Raw genomic sequence first — 16,165 nt, forward strand, 5'->3', positions numbered from 1 at the left:
TCCTTCAAGGTCAAATGTCAGCAAGGCCATTTGAAAGTTGATAGATCACTTAAAATTACAAATACAAATTAGTTTGAATTATGAATTCAAATTGTGATTGCAAAGTATGAATAATAATGATCACCTAATTTCAATCATATTTAGAAGTATTATCTACTTAAAATTAAAAAGTCAATTTGTTAGATCTCAATGCATATGCTGATTTGCTAAAATGTGATTTGCCACTTTCTTTCCTACACCTTTTAACCATTTGTACAAAGTTTACCGAAAAACATTGCCAGGTTTGAAGAAAGGATGGAATGCTATATTTCAAAAGTTTTAAAAAGCTGTGGATTAAAGATAATTTGTAAATTTCTTTTCCGAACATTAAAGAACAAGGACACATGCTGCGCTGATCCTTCTGCCTGCATGTTCAGGGAAGCAGCATTTACATATTGACATGAGTTGTAAATTGAAAATTTACAGAGTATGAATTGCAATGTGCAAAGTAATGGTTGGTGCTCATGGAAATGTTCTGGATTATTTGATTTAGAGCAATGAAAGCATGTATTCTAATTTTAGCTTTATGTCTGATTGGGATCAAAGTAGGTGTTTACAACTCTGAGCATGATTTTAAGGAGTGGAAGTTTAACTTCAGATCAGGTCATCTAATTTATCATGAATTACTTTTCCTTCTCTAAGTCCTTGTTTGATGAATCACACAGAAATTTTCTTTTTTTCTGCATCTCTGAATTATCAAGAGTATTTAATTTAATTTGTCAGCTATTTTCGTACTTAATTATTCTGTCAATCTTAATTTTCCAACCATGTTGACAATAGAGTATTTTAAAAATCTTTGTATTCATCTTATAAACAGAAAAGAAATTGCTTTCACAATCCGGTTAAGTATTGAGTTCAAAAATTATATGATGATGCATATTTTGTGTAAGCAACTGTTTCTTTTTAATTTTCTTCATCAAGTGTCATTCTAAAGCCAATCTGTCTGAATCCATAACATATATTGAACCATTTTGCATGTGGTTCTGATTAAACTCAGTTTACATTTCAGGAAGCCATTCAAGCGAGGGGAGTAAATAGGACTGTCAATGTCATAGATAGGACTAGGAAAGAGGTTCTGCGTACAGAGTATGAACAGTTAGGGGCTAAATTAAAAAGCACAACCTCAAAGGTAATAATCTCTAGATTATCTTAATCTATCTCTAGATCTCTAAACCATGAGCAAATTGAAGTGGGGTAAATAAGATTAGAGAGTTAAATGCACGGCTCAAAGATTGTTGTGGGAGAAATGGGTTTCAATTCATGGGGCACTGGCACCAGTACTGGAGAAAATGGGAGCTGGACTGTTGGGACAGTCTTCATCTGAGCCATGTTGGGATCAGTGTTCTGGTGAGTGTTATAACGAAGGTGGTAGAGAGGGCTTTAAACTAAATAGTGGGGGAAAGGGATCAAGTGATAAAGATGTGATAATTTAGAGAGAGAGGAGAAGGCAGGAGAGCAAGGTAGCAATAAAGGAATTGGTAATCTGAGTGTGGCAGGAAGGGAAGATTGGATGGGATCAAAACTGGCAACAGGAAGTAGAAACGTAGTAAGCCAAATTAGAAGACAGACGAAGTGAAGGTAAGCATCAAAAAGGATCAGAATGTGGAATAATGTTAAAAAGACAAAGTTCTGGACACTCTATCTGAATGCACGCAGCTTTCTCACTGAGGTAGATGATTTGAAGGCACAAATAGAGGTAAAGTGGTATGATTAAATTGCCATCACAGGGACGTGGTTACAGGTTGATCAAGACTGGGAACTGAATATTCAAGGATATTCGTCATTTAGGAAGGATAGGCAAAAAAGAAAAGGAGGTGGGGTAGCGCTCTTAATAAGGGACGAGATCGGTACATTAGTGACAGTAGATCTTAGATCTAAGGGGCAAGATGTAGAATCAATTTGGGTGGAGCTAAGGAACAGCAGGGGCAACAAACATTGGTGTGAGTTGTTTATAGGCCACCAAACAGTAGTAGCAATATTGGGCACAGTCTAAATCAGGAAATTAGAGGTGCATGTAACATGGGTAATACAGTAATAATGGGCGACTTCAATTTACATAAAGATTAGGTGAACCTAATCAGCACTAATGGTGTGGAGGATGAGATGGGTTTCTGGAGCAGTATGTTGAAAAAGCAATGAGGGATCAGACTATTTTAGATTTAGTATTATGTAATGCGAAAGCTTTTAGATAGGGCTAAAATGAACTGATTTAAAGAGCCAGGGGAATTTAAACAGTTTAAGAGGGCAGATTGGGGGAGAAAACGTTAGGGATGGGAGCAGATGGCCATGGATAGAGTTGAACAGCAAGGGAGCTTCCTAGGGAGCTTCCAGCCCAGGAGCCATCTTGAACCACTCCAGGCGCTGCTTCACAAACCACTGACCACCTCCAGGCGCATATCCATTGTCTCTCGAGATAAGGAGGCCCAAAAGAAAAGAAAAGAATGCGAAAGGGCTAATAGCCTTGCTGTAAAGGAGCCTTTGGGAAATAGTGACCATAGTATGATGGAATTTTACATTAAGTTTGAAAGTGATATAGTTTATTCTGAAACTAGGGTCTTAAATCTGAACAAAGGAAACTATGAAGGTGTAAGGGGCAAGATAGAAATGGTGCATTGGGAAAATACACTAAAGGATTTGACAGTAGATAGGCAACGGCTAGTATTTAAAGAAGTATTACATGGTCTACAACAAATATACATTCCTCAAAGACACAAAAACCCAACAGGAAAGGTGAATCAACTGTGGTGAACAAAAGAAGTTAAAGATTGCATTGGATCAAAGAAAGTGGCTTACAACGTGGCCCGAAAAAGTGCTCAGTCCAATGATTTGGGAGCAATTTAAAATCCAGCAAAGGAGGACCAAGAAACTGATAAAGGAAGGGAAATGAGAATATGAATGCAAGCTAGCGAGAAACATAAAGGTGGATTATAAAAGCTTTTCTGGTATGTGAAAAGGAAAGGATTAGCAAGGACAAATGTGGGTCCATTACGGGTGGAGACAGGAGAATTTATAATGGAGAATAGGGAAATGGTGGAGAAACTAAACGATTACTTTGTGTCTGTCTTCACGGAGGAAGATACAGAAAATCTTCCAGAAATGCGAAGGAACCAAGGGACTTGTGAAAATGAGGAACTGAAAGAAATTAGTATTAATAAAGAGGTAGTACTTGAAAAATTAATTGGATTGAAGGTTGATAAATCTCCTGGACCAGATGAGCTACATCCCAGAGTGTTGAAGGAGGTGGTTATAGAGATAATGGATGCATTGGTGGTTTCCTTTCAAAATTCTATGGATTCTGAAAAAGTTCCTGCAGACTGGAAAGTAGCAAATGTAACCCCACTATTTAACAAAGGAGGGAGAGAAAATGGGGAACAACATATATGTTAGTTTGATGTCAGTAGTAGGGAAAGTGTTAGAATTTATTATAAAGGATGTGATAACTGGACACTTAGAAAATAATTATATGATTGGGCAGAGTCAACATGGATTTATGAAGGGAAATCATGTTTGACAAACTTGTTGGAATTTGTTGAAGATGTTACTTGTAGCATAGGTAAAGGAGAACCAGTGGTTGGAGAACCAGTATTTGGATTTTCAGAGATGTTTGATAAGGTCCCACACAAGAGTTTAGTAAACAAAATTAGAGCATATCGGATTGGGGGCAATATACTGGTATAGACTGAGAATTAGTTAACAGACAGAAAATAGGGAGTAGAAATAAATGGGTCATTCTCAGGATGGCAGGCTGTTACCAGTGGGGTAGCACAAAGATCAGTGCTTGGGCCACAGCTGTTCATAATCTATATAGATGAATTGGATATGGGGACCAAGTGTAATATATACAAATTTTCTGATGACACAAAACTAGTTGGGAATGTAAGTTGTGAGGGGAATTCAAGGAGGCTTTAAAGGGACTTGGACAGACTAAATAAATGGGTAAGAACATGGCAGATGGAATATAATGTGAATAAGTGTGAAGTTATCCACTTCGGTAGAAAAAACCAGAAAGACAGAGTATTTCTTAAATGGTGAGAAGTTGGGAAGTGTTGATGTCCAAAGGGACCTGGGTGTCCTTGTTCATGATTCACTAAAAGCTGGCATGCAGGTGCAGAAAGCAATTAGGACGGCAAATGGTATGTTGGCCTTCATCGCAAGGGGATTTGAGGACAGGAGTAAAGAAGTCTTGCAGCAATTGTATAGAACCTTGGTGAGGCTGCACCTGGAGTATTGTGCACAATTTTGGTCTCCTTATCTAAGAAAGGATATACTTGCCATAGAGGGAGTGCAACAGAGGTTCACCAGACAAATCTCTGGGATGGCAGGATTATCTTTTGAGGAGAGATTGAGGAAACTGGGCCTGTATTCACTAGAGTTTTGAAAAATGAGAGGTGATCTCATTGAAACTTACAAAATCCTTTCAGTGCGTGACAGGGTGGATGGCGGTAGGATGTTTTCCCTGGCTGGTGAGTCTAGAACCAGGGTACATAGTCTCAGAATAAGGGTAAGTCATTTAAAACTGAGATAAGGAGGAATTTCTTCATTCAGAGGATGGTAAATCTTTGGAATTCTCTACCCAAGAGGGCTGTGGAAGCTCAATCATTGAGTATGTTTGAGGCAGATATCGATGGGCATCAGGATACTAATGACATCAAGGGATATGGGGATCGTGCGGGAAAGTGGTGTTGAAGTAGATGATCAGCCATGATCTAATTGAATGGCAGAGCGGGCTTGATGGGCTGGATGGCCTACTCCTGTTCCTATGTTTCTTAACACAGTTTTACAAAGTCATGAGATAATCTAGACACTTTTAGTTCTGTGCTGAATTAGCTACCTTCAATGAGGACAGTTAGTAGGATTTGCAATTCAGCATTCCAGTGTTAGGAAGATGGCATTATAGCAGCTGACTCCGTGCTCTGGATCACTATCCACTGACCACTAATGGATAGTGAGGTGTGTGGGTCTTGGGTGACCGAACTGAGCTCTGCTCTGATGACCTCTGTGGTTTGATAGCCAGCTGACACTTACTGTCACTATTGGGTAGGGGTTGAGTAGTTTCCTGGCTTCCCTGGTAAATTCCTTCCATTATGTCCCTGAATGGCCCAGCTGAGACATGCCATGAGTCCCTTTGAAGCTTTCTAAAGTTCCTCCACAAGTGGTAATTTTAATATGTAAGTCTACCCAGTGAATGTAGCCAATCGTTAGATGAATGATAGCCTAGCACAATGCTGTCCTGATATGACATCCACAGATATAAACATTTCGGCAGTGGGAGGTGTTAACCTTCTTATGGCGAAGCCAAAGTAACTTCAATGTCAGATTTAAAAATGCATTCCAGCCCAGGTAAAGATCACCTGATGTGTTTAAAATGCTGGAATAAGATGTTGGAAAATGAAACCTCCTTGATAGTTTCCAATTTGAAATGGTGAAAAATTATTCAATTCTATTTGGACAGTGCAGCACTGCCCATGGTTTACCCATTATACTGGTGCTTGCTCGAGATTCAGGCATGATGAGTATTAAGGTACAGATCTCTATTGCTTATAATCATTGAAAGACATTTGGGGTTGAATTTTACGTGCCCGCCGCCGATGTTGGACGAAACAAATGGTGGCCCGCCCGTGCGGGCTGCATGTCATGGAGCCGCCGTGATCCTCAGTGCAGCGGCTTATTTAAGTAGCTGGGGCGGGCCTCCCCCAGATCAGGTGGAGGGGGTGGGCTGTCCATCCCCAGCAATGGCGTCAGCTGCCTGTGTCCACCCCGCCATGGAACCCGATGCTTGGGGAGAACAAAGTCCAGCCCTTGGTGTGCATATCAGAGGGCTTGGGTGGGTCCTACGGCTGATTGAAGGAAAAATCTATGTTTGAAAATCTTGATGAACTTCAGTACCTAATATTAGATGTTACAAAATTGATTTCTACAAAGTATAGCAGATAACGTGACCTCGCTTTCCAACAACAAAAGGCTGCTAATCGTTTCTTCAAAGTAATTAATTACTGTTTCCAGATAAATAAAAAACATTCACTTTGAAATTTGCTTTTCCTGTATAGATGAAACAATAAAAATAAGTTGTATGTGGACTTAGATCTTGGAGAAATGCCTTTTTAAATTAAATCCTAAATTGTTTGAAGCCTGGCGTTCTTTTTAGTCAAATGAACTTGTGAATTTAAAATTAGTAGATTAATAAAGATCATGCTTGCATTAACTAAGAGCTTATTGCCATTTTACATTTAGTACTAAGAATCAGGACAGGAAAAACCTTAGAACATAGTGGGCCAGATTTTCAAACCCCACTGAGAGCGGGAATGGCAGCGAGCGCGATTTGAAGATCACATTCTTGGAGGTCGGCACTGGGTCCCGCTGTCTCAGGGATGCAATGAAAGTTTCAAAATGTTGCCGGCAGGGAGGGAATGGATTAGGGGTTTGCTTCCAATTGAGTACCTGTTGAGCTCATTAAAGAGCTCATTAACAGGCTTGTCACGAGCAGGGAGCTATTTTTAAAGGCTGCAAACAGGGTAACCATGGGGGGAACATAGTTGACTCTGCTGCACAGGAGAGGAGTAAAAAGTGTGGGAATGCAATAGTTATAGGGGATTCAATTGTAAGGGGAATAGATAGGCATTTCTGTGGCTGCAAATGAGACTCCAGTGGTGCTAGGGTCAAGGATGTCTCAGAGCGGTTACAGGACATTCTGAAGGGGGAGGGTGAACAGCCAGTGGTTGTGGTGCATATCGGTACAAACGACATAGGTAAAAAAAGGATGATGTCCTAAAAGCAGAATATAGGGAGTTAGGAAGTAAGTTGAAAAATAGGACCTCAAAGATAGTGATCTCAGGATTACTACCAGTGCCACGTGCTAGTCAGAGTAGAAATAGCAGGATATATCGGATAAATATGTGACTGAAGAGATGGTGTGAGGGGGAAGGTTTTAGATTCCTGGGGCATTGGGGCTGGTTCTGGTGGAGGTGGGACCAGTACAAACTGGATGGGTTACACCTGGGCAGGATCAGGACTGATGTCCTAGGGGGGGGAAATGGCAGGAGGATGGGAACCTTTGCAAGGAGTCAGAGGAGGGGTGGGGGGGGGGGGGGGGATCAAGACAAGAACAAAAGACAGTAAGTGGAATAAGAAAGGTGATAGGTGGAGAAATGAAGGGCCAGAATCAAACAGGGCCACAGGGAAAAATAGTGGGAAGGGGTCAAGTAATGTCAAAAAGACAAGCCTTAAGGCTTTGTGCCTTAACACGCGGAGCATTCGCAATAAAGTGGATGAATTAATCGCGCAAATAGATGTAAACGGGTATGATATAGTCAGGATTACGGAGACATGGCTGCAAGGTGACCAGGGATGGGAAATGAACATCCAGGAGTATTCAGTATTTAGGAAAGACAGACAAAAAGCAAAAGGCGGTGGAGTTGCATTGCTGGTTAAAGAGGAAATTAACGCAATAGTGAGGAAAGATATTAGCTCTGACGATGTGGAATCTGTATGGGTAGAGCTGAGAAACCCTAAGGGGCAAAAAACATTAGTGGGGGTTATATATAGACCCCCAAACTGTAGAGGTGATGTTGGGAATGGCATGAAACAGGAAATTAAAGCCGCATGCGATACAGGAACATCTGTAATTATGGGTGACTCTAATCTGCATATAGATTGGGCAAATCAAATTAGTCACAATATGGGATGGTTTTCTGGACCAATACGTTGAGGAACCAACTAGAGAACAAGCCATCCTAGACTGGGTATTGTGTAATGAGAGAGGAATAATTGACCATCTAGTGGTACGAGACCCCTTGGGGATGAGCGACCATAATATGATAGAATTCTTCATCAAGATGGAGAGTGACGTAGTTGATTCTGAGACTGGGGTCCTGAATCTTAGTAAAGGAAACTACGAAGGTATGAGGCACGAGTTGGCTATGACGGATTGGGAAACGTTACTTAAAGGGATGACGGTGGATAGGCAATGGCAAACATTTAAAGAGCGCATGGATGAACTGCGACAATTGTTTATCCCTGTCTGGTGCAAAAGTAAAATGGGAAAAGTAGCCAAACCATGGCTTACAAGGGAAATAAGAGATAGCATTAGATCCAAGGAAGAGGCATATAAATTTGCCAGAAAAAACTACAGACCTGAGGATTGGGAGCAGTTTAGAATTCAGCAAAGGAGGACCAAGGGATTGATTAAGAAGGGGAAAATAGAGTATGAGAGCAAGCTTGCAAGGAACATAAAAACTGACTGTAAAAGTTTCTAGAGGTATGTGAAGAGAAAAAGATTGGTGAAAACATATGTCGGTCCCTTACAGTCAGAAACAGGGGAATTTATTATGGGGAACAAAGAAATGGCCTACCAACTAAATGCACACTTTGGTTCTGTCTTCACAAAGGAGGACACAAATATCATACCAGAAATGTTGGGGAACACAGGACTTGGTGAGAAAGAGGAACTGAAGGAAATCAGTATTAGTAGAGAAATGGTGTTGGGGAAATTGATGGGATTAAAGGCCGATAAATCCCCAGGGCCTGATGGTATGCATCCCAGAGTACTTAAGGAAGTGGCCCTAGAAATAATGGATGCATTGGTGGTCATCTTCCAAGACTCTATAGACTCTGGACCAGTTCCTACAGATTGGAGGGTAGCTAATGTAACCCCACTGTTTAAAAAGGGAGGTAGAGAGAAAGCAGGGAATTATAGACTAGTCAGCCTGACATCGGTAGTGGGGAAGATTCTAGAGTCCATTATCAAAGATTTTATAGCAGAGCACTTAGAGAACAGTGATAGAATCGGGCAGAGTCAGCATGGATTTACGAAAGGGAAACCATGCTGGACAAATCTACTAGAATTCTTCAAGGATGTAACCAGTAGAGTTGATGAGGGGGAGCCAGTGGATGTGGTTTATTTGGACTTTCAGAAGGCTTTCGACAAAGTCCCAAATAAGAGACTAGCATGTAAAATTAATGCGCATGGGATTGGGGGTAGTGTATTGCGATGGATAGAAAATTCGTTGACAGATAGGAAACAAAGGGTAGGGATAAATGGGTCTTTCTCCAAATGGCAGGCAGTGACTAGTGGGGTACCACAGGGACCGGTGCTAGGACCCCAGCTATTCACAATATATATTAATGATTTAGAAGAGGGAACTAAATGTAATATGTACAAATTTGCAGATGACAGAAAACTGGGTGGGAGGTTGAGTTGTGAGGAGGCTGCAGAGAGGTTTCAGGGTGATTTGGACATGTTGAGTGAGTGGGCTAATGCATGGCAGATGCAGTATAATGTGGATAAATGTGAGGTTATCCACTTTGGTAGCAAAAACAGGAAGGCAGATTATTATCTGAACGGCTATAAACTGAGAGAGGGGAATATGCAGCGAGACCTGGGTGTTCTCGTACACAAGTCGCTGAAGGTAAGCATGCAGGTGCAACAGGCAGTAAAAAAGGCAAATGGTATGTTGGCCTTCATAAAGAGAGGATTCGAGTACAGGAGCAGGGATGTCTTGCTGCAATTATACAGGGCCTTGGTGAGGCCACACCTGGAATTTTGTGTGCAGTTTTGGTCTCCTTATCTGAGGAAGGATGTTCTTGCTATAGAGGGAGTGCAGCGAAGGTTTACCAGACTGATTCCTGGGATGGCCGGTCTGACGGATGAGGAGGGATTGAGTCGGTTGGGATTATATTCGCTGGAGTTCAGAAGAGTGAGGGGGGATCTCATCGAAACCTATAAAATTCTAACCGGACTTGACAGGGTAGATGCAGGAAGGATGTTCCCGATGGTGGGGGAGTGCAGAACCAGGTTTCATAGTCTAAGGATATGGGGTAAACCTTTCAGGACTGAGATGAGGAGAAATTTCTTCACCCAGAGAGTGCTGAGCCTGTGGAATTCGTTACCACAGAAAGCAGTTGAGGCCAAAACATTGTATGCTTTCAAAAAGGAGTTAGATATAGCTCTTGGGTCTAAAGGGATCAAAGGGTATGGGGCAAAAGCGGGATCAGGTTACTGAGTTGGATGATCAGCCATGATCATAATGAATAGCGGAGCAGGCTCGAAGGGCCGAATTGCCTACTCCTGCTCCTATTGTCTATGTTTCTATGCTTAACACGACAGGGTTGAGAAGATGTGAACATTGTGGATGGATATGAGGGCTATGGGATGTCCTGATTAAATTAAAGCAAAAGCAGAAAATAAAGTTTAGCTACCTCAAATTTGTCTCAGTGTGGATATTGTTGAAGCTGGAAGCATTACATGTTACATTGGAGAGTGCCATGAAACTGGATAGGGGAGTGAGCCCACTGGAATCACAGTGGCAGCTTGGGTTGGGAGAGGAAGGGCTGGTGAGTGTTCAAGGACCAGCTCAAGGAGGTCAGATAGGAACAGGCTACTCTGACATTAGGCAGAGCAGCCAGGATGAATTGCAGCAGATGCAACCTCCTGGAGAGCTGGAGGCCAGAGGAAGACAGCGGGATCTGCAAGGGGAAGAAGGCCCTACTCAAGACATCAGGGGCACAGCCTAAGAATCAGCTGCCTGCAAATGACGGAGCACCAGTGCCGTAGGCAGATGATCTCGGTCCTGTGTGCTGTGATTCACAATGGTCTGAGGCCTCACAGTCCCCATGGCAGTCCCCTGCCTGCAGCCTCAAGGTCAGCATTTACATACTAACAGACATCGAAGGTGAGGAAGCGCATTCCAGGGCCTGCTAAGGGCCAGGACTGGTTAGACCAGCTGGTCACATGACTACGTGGCTGTTCCAGGGTTTTCTTTTGAACTGGCCACAGAGAGTTTGAACTCAGAGTGACTGTTTGCTCATAGACTGAGAAGATCTCTCTCCTGTCTGCTCCCATCTCTTTCTCGCAAGCCTCTGAATCCACTGAAGACACATGAACCCCAAGAGAGAAAAGTCTCCTGCAGCGAACAAGGTTTAAGAAGAATACTGGGCCCCAATGAAAAGCGAGATCTACCGACAATCAAGGATTCTATAGTCAGCTCGAAAAACCGCAACAACAACTCTTCAGATATTGCTTCAAACTTTTCCACTTTATTTTTTTTCAGCTCTTTTGTGTCTCTGTTTGCATGTGTGTATCGTGTATGCATGCTAACTTGGGGCACGTTGTGTATCCGTAGGCGTTAACCGAATTAGAGTTTAAGTTTAATAAATTTCAACTTTTCTTCTTTAAACCTAAGAAAGCTTGTTTGTGCTGGTTTCTTTGCTTTATAATTGGAAAGCGGTGAACAAGGATTCACCAAGGGGGAGATAAAACACAGTGTGTTTAAAATTAAACCCTGTTACAGTAAGACCAGGTGAAGGCAGAAAGTGACCCCTGGACACCTTTCTCACCTGGTCTTACTGTAACAGGGTTTAATTTTAAACACACTGTGTTTTATCTCCCCCTTGGTGAATCCTTGTTCACCGCTTTCCAATTATAAAGCAAAGAAACCAGCACAAACAAGCTTTCTAGGACCAGGTGAAGGCAGAAAGTGACCCCTAGACACCTTTCTCACCTGGTCGTAACAAGGTGATTGACCAATAGCCATTATAAGCTCAGGGACTCTCACAGCCACCTTGTCTAAACTTCCTCAGAGCCTGTTTCCTGTACGTATTCAATTCCATTCTCCTAGTTTCTCCCTCTCCTTCGCATCTGTTCTGATAATGCAACCTTCCATACCAGTGCTTCTGATATGTCTTCCTTTTTCTCAACCAAAGATTTCCCCTCCCCCTCACCCCACCATGGTTAACATGGCCCTCAACTGTGTCTGATACATTTCCCAGACCTCTGCTGTCACCCCTTCCTCTCACTCCCAGAACCACGATAGGGTTCCCCTTGTCTTCAACTTCCACACCACCAGCCTTCACATTCAACGGAGCATCTTTGCCATTTCTGCCACCTCCAGCCTGATGCTACCACAAACCACATCTTACCCTCCCCTTCAGCATTCTAAAGGGACTCTTCCCTCTGTGACACTCTGGTTCACTCCTCCATCACCCCCAATACACCCTGCCCTTCCCACGCAAGCGCAGGAGATGCAACACCTACCCCTTTACCTCTTCTCTTATCACCATCAGGGCCCCAAACACTCATTCCAGGTGAAACAACAATTTATTCGTAAGTCTTTCAATTTAGTATATTGCAGAGGTTCCCATACTGTGCAACACGTATCCCTTAGGATACAGGAGACATCTCTGGGGGCATGCGGGAGAAATTGTCTCACAGTGAATTTCTGTTTTAATGCAAATGATGAACCAGATTTTTCCTCATTTTTTAAAATTCATTGTTTCTTCATTGTGTTTGTTGTGTGTGCAATGAAATAACATGATATTTCCTGGTGGATGTTTGTGCTGGTTCTGTGTCACTTGATCGTCAGCAACCAGTCAGCTGCTCTTTGAGCTTCCTAGTGCAAGTTGCAGGTCTCCACGGAGAACCCGAGCTCTTCCAAACTGCTTGGAATTGGCAGGGTTACCTGGAGCAATGCACCATCCAGGAGGAGGAGACCACTACCTGCAATTACCCAGCCTTTTGCCTGGAGAAGGGAGACAAGCTGTTGACTGCTGGGAGTTTCCTGACAGCGTGTGACACCTGCTGGAGATGCAGAGTCTGGAGGAAAAGGGGGTGGAGGGGGGGGGGGTGCTGATGTTAACTGCTCCAGACCGCTGACCTCAACTGCCCACCATAGGGTCTGGGAGACCCTCGAGCCTCCAGCTGACTCCTCCTGGGAAATAGGAGCGTATCGTCTGTCCCCTTGAGGAACCTGGTTCCTCTGCATCACATCACTGATTGGAGTTAAGGAGCTAGCAAGAGCTCATGAGGCTGAACGGTTTCCAGTACCATATGATGGGCTGAATTTTACTAGCTTGCTGCTGTTCTCGGTGGCAAGCTTCAAAAAGTGCGCGATGTACGCGTGAGACGTGCATGGCGGCTCATTAGCATGGAGGGGGCGGAGCGCCCACCCCCGATGACATAGAGGGGGCTGGCGTACCATCCCTGGCAATGGTGTCCGGTGAATCCGCACAGGCGCAGGCGCCGGCACCATTTTTAAAGCCCTTCAGTAACATCTAAATTTTTAAAGTCACAGGATGTTCAAAAATAATGTTACACATTTATGAACATTTTCAATCCTCTCTCCCATACCCCCAAAGACTAATCAATTCATTGATTGCCCTTCCCCCAGAAAAACTTTTATTCCAATCCCGACCTTTCCCCACCCGAACTTTATTAACTTAAACCCTCAACCCCTTCCCATGATTCGCCCCCACCGATCGGAACAGTTTTCCCCGTCCCCCTCCCACCCTCAAAATTTCACTCCTCCCCCTTCCCCACCAGCGGTCTGCCATGGATCTCCGTATGGAGATCCGAAGGCGCGGGAGGTCCGGCAGCTGGCCAGAATATCGGCGGGGGATGGCCGTTGCTACAAGGTAAGTCATTAGTCTTTCATTTACATTTAATTAACATATTTAGACAAAGTTTCTGTTGCTGTGCAGCAGGATGGCCGCCCGGAAGGATTTTCCAGGCCCCCTCACTGCGGTCCCTGGCGTTGGGGGGCTAGTAAAATTCAGCCCAATGTGTGGAGAGAAACTCTGCTAACAATTTCACCAATTTAGATAAGAAGTCAGAGTTTTCATACTTCTTTTAAAAAAATCTACCTCTTGATATCACAGAATCAGAAAATTTGAACGTCATTTTACACTCCATTAACAAAATAAATCACTTATAAATGTGTGCATGATGGCAACAAAATTTAAAGGGGTATTGTCCTGATGAAAAAACTTCAATTGATTTGTGTACAGGTACAACACAATAACCTGAATAGCAAATTCAGACTAAAAGCTTGCATTCATTTGGCACCTTTAACATAAAGAAAAGCATCCTAAAAGATTTCACAAATGGAAGTTGGGAGGGAAAGGAATGACAGCCTTAGAGTAGTAGTGGATGACCAAATCCTGGCCAAAAAAATGGGTTTTGAAAAGACTTTTAAAGGAGCAGGGACTGGTGGACAGGTGGAGGAAGTTAAGAGGAGTGTAGAGTCAATATGTCGAAAACAACTTATGATTTAAGCTATCACCTATCACGTCAAACATTATGCGCCCATGCTTGAACAAACTGTTGTGTTTGATTGCTCAGTGATTGATGCTCTGTGCTGTGTTTGTAAGACAGCTCACTCTGCTATCAGTCAGTCCTGAGAGGGCATGGTTCCAAAAGTGAAACTAAGACAGATCCAGGCAGCCATCTGGAATAAAAGCCTACACACACAGAAATAATGGGCTGAATTTTACCAGCCCTCCGATGTCGGGGGTCGTGGTGGGGGGGGCTCGGAAAATTCTTTAGGGAGAGGTCTGCCTCTACCCCCGACGCCGAGAAGGCCCCACTGCATTTTACTGGCGGCATCAAGGCCTCGGTGCTGCCCCCCCCCCCCCCGCCACATGGTGGTGGACCCTTTCTTTGCGTAATAAAATTAATGCAAATAAATGTTAATTAACTGGACCAGGCAGCCATCCCACGCTGATATTCTGGCTGGTGACTGGAAGTCCTGTGCCTTTGGATCCCTGTTTGGGGATCCAAGGCGAGACACTGGTGGGGAGAAGGGAGGAGTGTAATTCTCAGGGCGGAAGAGAGGGGAGCAGGGAAAACCCTTTTGATTGGTGGGGGGGATGGTGGGAAGGGGTTAAGGTTTAAAGTTGTTAAATATTCTGGGGTCAAGGTCAGGATCTGCAGAAAATCTTTTTGAGGGGGAATGTCCAATTAATGAATTGATTCTTCCTTGGGGGTGTGAGTGAGGGGAGTGAAAATGTAATTCCATGTGTAACTGCACTTTTCCAAATTCTTTGTCTTAAAAAATGCAAATGCACCTAAAGGGCTTGAAGCCCTTCCAAAATGGCACCGGTATCTGCTTGGTGGTACCGGACGCCAATGCCGGGGATGGAGTGGCCGCCCCCTCTACATCATCGGGGGCAGCAGCTTGGCCCCCTCCATTTAATTAGCCATATCGCAAAATATCATGGGGGCTCAGTGGCACACAAATTGCGCATGCGCTGTGCCTTCTACAAAGCTTGCCACTGAGAACGACGGCGAACTTAGAACATTCAGCCCTATGAGTCTACTTCCTTCGTACTTGGGGTACAATATATAACATCTAGTGAAGATGGCAAGTAATTTAAATATACTGGCCACAACGCCTTTCCCGTCATCTCCGGGACATCCTCCCATTCTGTGGGACAGATGGATTTCTGGGTTTGAAACCTCCTTGCTCACTATGGGTATGGACAGTACGAATGTTGCAGTGACCTGCAAGAAGGCAATACTCGTGCATTGTCTCAGAGCAGAAGGCCAGTGTATATTCAAGCAGTTAATGGTTGATACATCTATGTTAAATAAGATGGTAAGTGCTCTTGAGAAATACATTGGCTAGAAGAAAAGTGTGATGATTGAATGATGCACAATACACCAGAGATGCCAGGGAAATAGTGAAATCATATAACAATATGTGGCAGTGTTGAGTCAGTTGGCTTCTTCGTGCAAATTTGGCACACTAACTAATGAACTAATTTGTGACCAATTAATTGAAAAAACATCAATCCCACGAATTAGGGAATGCCCACTCATGGATGATGATGGTTTGACTTTAGAAAAGGCCCCAACTTTCACCGTCCAAACTGAATCCACCATGTTGGATTTGAAGATGTGACACAAAAATGCACCCTCAGGCTCAGGGTCGCAGACGCAGCTTGCCCAATCAGCTCAAGTGCAAGGGTTACAAAGAGACCTCAGCATGTTCATCAACACTTGTCCTATCATAGTCAGGCACCCTCAAAAACATGAACAAATTGTGGGAGCACCCATGGATTCAAAACACCATGTCTGGCACGAGGAAAAAAGTGCAACTCATGCTCAAAGATGAATCATTTCGCAGAAGTATGCAGGTCATCGAAGAAGAAAACTTTGTCAGTTCGATGCGTGGAGGAAGCTATTCCAACCTAATATGGTATGTGTATACTTGAGTTGGTCAACAAAGCAATTATTCCAGACAGGTACCTGCTCCCTATGATCCAAGAACTATCAGCATAATTTCATGACTCCACAGTTTTCACAAAGCTCGACATGCGACAGAGCTATCTTCAAATACCACTAGCACTACCACGG

The sequence above is a fragment of the Heterodontus francisci genome, chromosome 7, assembly GCF_036365525.1.
Source record: "Heterodontus francisci isolate sHetFra1 chromosome 7, sHetFra1.hap1, whole genome shotgun sequence".
Classification (NCBI taxonomy): domain Eukaryota; kingdom Metazoa; phylum Chordata; class Chondrichthyes; order Heterodontiformes; family Heterodontidae; genus Heterodontus; species Heterodontus francisci.